This window comes from Panthera onca, chromosome C1, assembly GCF_046562875.1.
Source record: "Panthera onca isolate mPanOnc1 chromosome C1, mPanOnc1 haplotype 2, whole genome shotgun sequence".
Taxonomy (NCBI): Eukaryota; Metazoa; Chordata; class Mammalia; order Carnivora; family Felidae; genus Panthera; species Panthera onca.
The window spans coordinates 192,866,700-192,874,463 of NC_138346.1; the positions used below are offsets into that span (position 1 = coordinate 192,866,700).

The 7,764-nt window shown below is 51.5% G+C and overlaps 1 long non-coding RNA gene across 4 annotated transcripts; it reads left to right on the forward strand.

Annotated features, from left to right (window-relative positions):
* The first annotated feature begins 2,576 nt into the window (after nucleotides 1–2,576).
* On the forward strand, nucleotides 2,577–6,167 carry LOC132673450 (uncharacterized). 4 transcript variants are annotated; one of them, XR_009608061.2, is made up of 4 exons: nucleotides 2,577–2,841; nucleotides 2,938–3,154; nucleotides 3,355–3,717; nucleotides 4,223–6,167. It is a non-coding gene; the product is annotated as an uncharacterized LOC132673450 (long non-coding RNA). The 4 variants fall into 4 exon arrangements; XR_009608059.2 differs by lacking the exon at nucleotides 4,223–6,167 and having other exon boundaries at nucleotides 3,355–3,758; XR_009608060.2 differs by lacking the exon at nucleotides 4,223–6,167 and having other exon boundaries at nucleotides 3,382–3,758.
* Nucleotides 6,168–7,764: the final 1,597 nt, after the last annotated feature.

Consider the following 7,764-nt stretch of genomic DNA (forward strand, 5'->3'; position numbering starts at 1 on the left):
CCAGTCAAGTAGTCTGGCTTGGAGGCCACTGTCACTGGTTGGATTGTAAACTAAGGCCCACGGGCCATCACTGAAGGGTTCTAAATAAAGATGCAGTCTGGTTTGCTTTTTCAGACTTGAGTGTGCTGTGGTGTGGGGCAAGTTTGCAGAGAGCCAGAAGGAGGGGGCAGCTGAGGGCTAGCGTGCCAACCCCAGGCAGGGCTCTGAGCCAAGCCCGGAAACCCAGCCGGGGACTTGTTCCAATAAGGATGGTGGGAGAAACGCCTCCCCACTGTTCCTGAATCTTCTTAATCCACTGGGGCCTTGAAGGGAGAAGCAAAGAGGCCCGGAGGGGAGCTTTTGAGGGATGTTAGTTTGCATCCTAATTGTGTGCTAAACAGGTCCGTGGGCAGGGCCAGCTGCAGAGCCTTAGCTGCCACCAAACTCCGGTGACTCAGGCCACAGAGCCTTAAAATATTTATTTCTGCGGCATTTGGAATTCTGTGCCTGCAAGGGAGCCCCCACTGGGAAGCAGGAAGCGGAAGCGAGTACCTGTTGGCAGCAGCAATCTGGAAACGACCGGGGCTGCACGGGTCCTGCCTCCCAGGCGAGCGGGGAGCAGTGGAGGCCTGCGGGTGCTCCTCCTTGTGTTGGAGGCAGGTGCCTCGCTCGCTCGCTCAGCTGGCACGCTGTCCCAGGCACCTCGGGGAGATCACGGCTCCCTCCATTACAAATTGATTTTCCCCTTTATAGTCTGGGCCCCTGGTTTGCAGCCCACCTCACATTCCTTTTTGGATCCATTTTGAGGGGAAAAAAATCTAACGTCAAGCCCTGGGTACATGAGTGTGGTAGTGGATGTGTTCTGGGAGTGCGTGTGTACAGCTGCATCGACACAAAGCTCTGACGACCCCCGGGGGCGTGTGGTGGGCGGGGGTGCAGTTAGCAGGGTGGTTTAGGTAGCGTTGGAGCTGTAGTAGTTCATTCCCACCACCTGCCAGCACTGCAGCCTTGGCCAAAGCACCACACGTCATTGTTCTTCATCTGAAAAATGGGGCTAGTACCCCTACCTCGCAAGGCTGTCCTAAGTCTTGGCTGAGGCTGCTCGCGCAAAGCACTTGGCCCGGTGCCCGGCTTGGCTGGTCCTGAGGTCTCCATAAATGGTGGATGTTATTATTGGTGCATTCTGTAGGGTGTGAGTGGGGCTCAGGGACGGGCCCCTGTATGACCCATGGGGAGGCTGACCACCGACTCTTGGACACCTGGATCCCGGGGAAGGGCTCAGGCTGGGGAGGAGAATCAAGGAAGAGGGGGACAGGCAGCATCACTCTCTCCTCATAGGCGTGACTGCTGGGGGGATGGGGCGGTGGGGGAGCTTAAATGTTTGATGAGTCAGTTTCAGCTCTTTTATTTTGGAGAGTCTGCTGAGGCGGGAGCGGGCTGGATTACCATGAAGTGCTCCTAATTTGCACAGAGAGATAAGGAGCTCATCATAACTGAGAGAGGGGGACTGTTATTTCCAAGCAGCTGCGGCAGGCTGGTCCTAGGTGAGCCAGAATTTCTGGGCTGGGGGTGGGGGTGCCTGGGCTCACTCTGCCTCCATGGCCCCTGTACCAGGTGATCTCAGTCCTGGCCGGAGGTGGCAGGGGAGGGACAGGCACTCCTAGACAGAGGTGGTTGGGAGAAAGACACAGAGAAGCCTGAACTCATATTTCTGAAAATTGGACACGTTATTGAGTTTTATGAATGCCTGTCCTGCCCGAGGTGCATAGCTATAAACTCGAGGCTGGGCTGCCATGATCTATCCCCTCCCCCCGTCACTCCCCGTCCCCCCCACCCCCACCCCTGACCCTGATGTCTGAGGCCTGGAGGATGATCCAGCTGCTTTTTTTTACTAGGCTTGCTCAGCCTGCAGTCTGGGCTCCTGCTGCTGAAGGGACAGAAGGCGGATGTTGGGAAGAACTTCCTAAGGAAGCATCAAGAGGGGCCTGTGCGATCCTAGCCTCAGGTGGCCTTTAGGGAGGGGCTCTGCCCAAAGTCCCCTTTCTGGGCCCTGAGCCCCAGTAGACCCTAGCTTTGGGAGGTTGACTGACCTGATAGGGTGGGACAAGTTGCTGAACTTTCTCAGGCTTGGATGGAGCTCAAGTGGGCAGCAGAGAGGTCTAGGGGACTTCATTCTGGTGGGACAAGCTCCTGGCATCTGAGCAAGGTGAGAGCGTCACAGACATTGTCTTGAGGGCTTCTCATAGCAGCTTTCAAGAAGCAGGAGTCATCAGCCCCATGCTGCATAGAGGGAAACTGAGGCGCAGAGGGGGCCATCTCGGGAGTGCTGAGTGCTGTCCCACAGGGCTGCAGGCTGGCTCCCAGGCTGCTGCCTGTGGCCACAGCTGCAGAACAGGAGGACTCTCAGGGCAGTCAGGGCCGGCTGCCCTCAGCTGCAGGAAAGACGGGGTCTTAGAGCCGAGAGATTGTGCAGTAGGTGGGCTCACGGAGGCCACCTCCCTGCCGGTCAGTCCTGCTGCGCTGTGGGTGCTGCAGCGAGAGCAGAGTGGACAGCGGCTGCAGAGTGGAAAGAGCACTGGATGGGAGCCTGGCCTTCGCCTGTTCCATAAACATTTATCGAGCACCGTGCTATTACCCCATTCCATCCCACAACAGCTCCGTGACGTGGACACTGTGCATTTCACTGATTCTAAGATACAGTCTTAGAAGCCGGAAGCGCGTGCTGATCGGGGGCGGGGGGTGGGTTATGAGGGCGAGCATTTTTCTTTCTTCGTGGTCTATGCCAACGGCATGGTTTACACCAACGAATAGTTCTGCGCGATACAGAGCTCTGCCGACTTTGCAACTAAGGAAATAATCATGGTAAGCGTGTTAATGGGTAACACCTGTGAAGCGTTGAACAGTGCCAGGGACTAGATTACGAGCTTCGTTATTTTTGTCGCTGGTTCCGTTCTGCAGATGAGAAGACTGAGGCTGAAGAGGTGGCGCAGGGTCACACAGAGCAGGGATCGGAACCACATCCGGCTGACGCCAGCTCCCTGGGTTCTGGACCGCTTGGGATGTCAGGGAGTCCACCTGCTCTGGCGAGGCCTGTGCTGGGCTCCGGAGAAGAGCCGTGAGCAGGGCAGATGCGGTCCTGGCTCGCTCAGACCTTCGGCAATCTGGCGTGGGTGAGGTAGCCTTGGGGACCCAGATGGCTTTGCGGGTCCCTGGGCGACTGCTGGCGAGGGTGGGGTCAGGAAGGGGGCGTGTCCAGCACTTCCGCCTTCAGTGTCCCTGCTGCTAGCGTTTTTTTTGCCCCGTAAGTAATTGTGTGTAAGGCAATTTTGCCCTAAAAGGATGAGAAGATAACTGGTTGACGGTTTGATTTGACAGTTTGTTTTCATTTCTCCGCGGACCCAGTCCCCCCATGTTTATACCACAGAGATCTCAGCCCTCATGATCGTCTGGATTGTGGTGCAGAGTTTGAACTCACACCTGCCAGACAGCTTTGGAACGTCTATCAAGGGACGTGCCACAATATCCCAAGAACAAACAATGGCGCAGAAGGCTTTCACGTTGCAATGCGAACCTCATTTGCAAACACGCATCCTAGTTTTTGGAAACGGATTTTTCTCTTAGGAAGGAAGAAATTTTAGGGAGAATCGAAGGCGTGTGACGCTGCGCAGAACGATGAACCCACAGGCAAAGAGACATGTGCAATACTCCGACCCAAAGGCTCCGAAGACAAGTGTGAAGGTTCATCCACCAAATAAAACCAGCTATTCTCACTGCATTGCTATGGATTTGTACGTATTTTATTTTGTTTTTTATTTTTTTGATTTGCACGTATTTTAAATGTATTCAAATACTTTGCGTTTTGCAATAGTTTTTTTTTTTTTTTTTTTTTTTTTTACTTTGGTATTCACTTTTCATGTGTCATCCTGTCCTTTTTAAGGAACACCCCTCTTATTTTTTTGTGGTGTTACCCGGGATGGCAAAATTGCCTTATGGCCAATTAGTTATGCGGTGAAAATATGGCAAAAATGTGTGCGACAAAGCTGCTTATGGCAAAGCTGTTTAGAGCCAGAAGATGGGTGGAGTGGGCACAAGGGAATGCTCAGGAATGCTGCTTGGGGGTGCTGAGGGAAGCCCTAGGGGTGCTTTACAAAGGATGTGACCTTCGGCCCTCCCACCTCCTTGCCACCGCCTCCCTCCCTCCCCTCCTTGCCACTGTCTCTTGTACACCCATCACCTTCTCCAGGCAGGGCACAAGGTTGGTGTGTACATGTAAGGTGGCACCAGAAGTCATGGATCCATGTACATCAACTGCCTCTCACCAAGAAGTGACAGAAGCCTCAAAACCCAATAAAGCCAAATCTCTGAGCAGGGGAGCCATGAACAGGTGCATCAAGGGGCTGATGATAGAGCCTCAGGATGTGTGACGGGAAGGCCAATTAGCTTCTGGGGTATCCGGCCCCAGAGAGGAGGCAGGAGTGTGTGGTGGGCAAGAATGCAGACTTCAAGGTCAGATAAATTTTGGTTCTCATCTGGACTCTTCTACTTACTCCCTGGGTGACCCAGGCAAGCTTAGTGATTTCTCTGAGCCTTGGTTTCCTCTTCCATACAATGGGAATAATAATGTTATTAGTTGTCTATTGCTGCATAACAAATACCACTCCCCGCCCCCCCAATTTAGTAGCTGAAAACCATATATATTTATTGTCTTGCAGATTTGGGGGGTCAGGTATCCAGGAATGGCTTAGCTGAGTCCTCTGCTTGGGGTCTGTTACAGTCAATGGGCTGCAGTTTCGCGTCAATGTCAGGGGCTGTAGTTTCATCCGAAGGCTGTGCTGGGGAAGGGCCCACTTCCTAACCCATGCGCAGGATGCTGGCAGCGTTCGATTCCTCCAGGGCTGTCAGACTGAGGGTCTCAGTTCCCCACTGGTGGTTGGCTGCAGGCTGCCCTCAGTTTCTTGCCACGTGGGCCTTTCCAGCTTGCTTCGTCACGAATTGCCAGAGAGAGAGAGGGCAAATGAAGTCACAGTCTTTTATAACCCAGTCCCAGAAGCACAAGGCCGTCACCTTTGCCCTATTCTGTTATTAATCATGAGAAGCAACTCACCAGCCCACACTCAAGGTGAAGGGATTGTTACACAAGGTGTTATTATGTGACTACCAGGAGATGGGGATCATTGGGATCCATCTCAGAATACAATAATATCTATTTTGTGGGAACGTCATAAAGAGTAAATGAGAGTCTGCACGTATGTAATCAGCGTGGCACCTGGCACACAGGATCTGCTCAATACAGTGATTATTGTTATTTTGTTGTTGTTGTTGTTCTCAAAGCCGTTCTGGGCTGAGGCTGAGATAGGACAGAGCCCAACAACCCACCCCATCTCCACGCAGTCAAATCCTGTGTATCCCTGGGCTCACCCCAGTGCTCCAGGAAGGTTTCCCCCAGTCAGCTGTGAACTGTACTTCCTTGAATGTCCCCTCCTTGTTTGCAGGGAAGGGAGCACCCACCCCTGGCTGGGCTACAGTCACAAACACCCCACTAGCATCGTCTATCTCATAGACCTTGGCGGTGGTGGGACTACAATGTTTGAGGTTTACAGATTTCTGAGATATAGCAGCGGAAGGGTTATGTATATACACACACATACATATACACACATACACACACACACACACACACATATTTAATCTGGAAGTTACAAATTGTGAAGTTTGCATTATTACAAAATAAATAGAACTGTGACTTCTGTTTCACAATTTCTGTAGTTCCTTTATGTCCTTTTGGCAGTGCTGGCGTGTTGCTGACAGATACAGGATTTTCTCTCCCTCTGGGAAATCGGAGGGGGGGGGTCATGTGACACCTTCCCACTCTGAGTGCTCTGCTCGTTAAAGATGAGGGAACCACCACTCAGGTGATTGGTCCAAGATCACAACACGGTGGAACCAGGATTTGGTTCTCTGGTTCTAAGCCCATGCATGGTCTTTATGTTATGTTCGTTCATCCATTTATTCAGGAAGCATTGTTTAGTCTCAGCGATGTGCCAGCCTCTGTGCCAGGTACTAGGAATAGAGTGATGAGTATGTTTTTGTGCCAGGTCTAAAATGCTCTGAATGTTCCCCTTCTCTCCTACTTCCATTGGATTATAGTTTTTCCAAACAGAGCCCCCACTTTCTCAACATCTCTCCTTCTCTGTCAGCCAATGGTTCTATCAGCCATTGGTTTGGGTGGAAATGTAGCAGGAAATGGCTTTAAGGTCCCAAGGGAGAAGGATCTGACCAGATATAGATTTGGATGAAAGGTGGTCAGAGGCCCCGGAGGAAAATGAGGAATGAGGTCTATAGATTAAAGCAGCTGAGTAACTTTTAACAGCAGCCCCTTCTCTCTGCCTGGATAGCCTCAGACCTCTCCCCTCTCCCCTCTCCCCTCTCTTCTCTCCCCTCTCCCCTCTCCCCTCCATGGCCCTTGAGGAGTTAAACCCAAGCCACTGCCTTCCTGCCCAGTGAGCCAGGTGATGGGATTGCAGTTAATGGCAATCTGAACAAGTTTGGTCAGCTTGAAATACATAAGGAGATTGAAACATGAAAATGCCCTCGAAATTTATACAATTGATATATTGTAGCTCAGCCAGCTGTTAACTCCATTGTGTGAAAGATGGCAGAAATAATTTGTAACCAGCATCACATTTGTTTACTGAACCTTTGCAAAGGAGGGCACAGGAGAGTCAGCTGTGTCACCAGGAATATCCCCACCCTCCCAGCCCCCCATCAGGCCCCACCACAGCAGTCCCTCGGCCAGACGCGAATTGCTTCTCAGTGGGACGTTTGTGGGCTAGGCACTGGTCATGTGGTGGTGAACAGAAGGGACAGTCCCGCCCTCCTGAGCTTACTTACTGGCGGGAGAGAGATTGTAACAAAGGAATATACTAGTAATTACAGTCCGGTAGTTAGAAGTGCTCTGGAGAAAAGAAGGGTAATGGGATAGAAAGGGAAGGGAGTTGGTGAAGGGGGAGCTTAGGGGAGCTTCCAGACACTGGGGCCCTAAACAATTCTTGACAAGTGCAAGCCTCACTTACGTCTCTGTTCTATAGCTTCCCCTTCCATTTACTAGCTGTGTATCTTTGGGAAAGTGACTTAAACTCTCTGAGCTTCGGATGCCTCATCTGTAAAGCGGGAATAATAAATATCTGTCACAGGATTATTTGAGACAAAATGTATTAAAGCTCATTGCTCCCTGTAAAGTGTTCTATGTGTGTGAATTGTTAAGATTGCAATTACAGTGCAAGGTCATTCATACACTCATTTATTCTTTCCTTCACCAAATATTTATCGTGCGCCTTCTGTGCGCCTTAAGGGGCCCCCCACTCCTGATTTGCTATTCTGGCCCCAGCACAGAAAGACTTTGGCCTGGTTGAGCTTGGGCTGGAATATTTAAACAAGATTTTACCAAAGTCTTGGGAATGACAGCAGGGAAATAAGCATGGCAGAGCTTGTAGGTTGTGTGTAAATGAGCATGTTCGTATGTCTGTGTCTGTGTGTACGTGTGCATATTTGTGTGGTATGGGGGAGGTGTTAGGGGACCATGCTTCATCTCAGGGCACAAGGTGACTTTACCCCATTTGGGGTCTGTAATATTCCTAAACCTCTTACATCCCCTCACCCCACGACAAGGGGACAGCTCAGAGGTCGCCATTCCCATTTGGCGGATGAAACTGAGGCCTCATCAGATCTCCGGCTTGGAGAAACGAGCACCACACAGCCCCGAGTTCCTGCTCCAGCCTCTGCCCT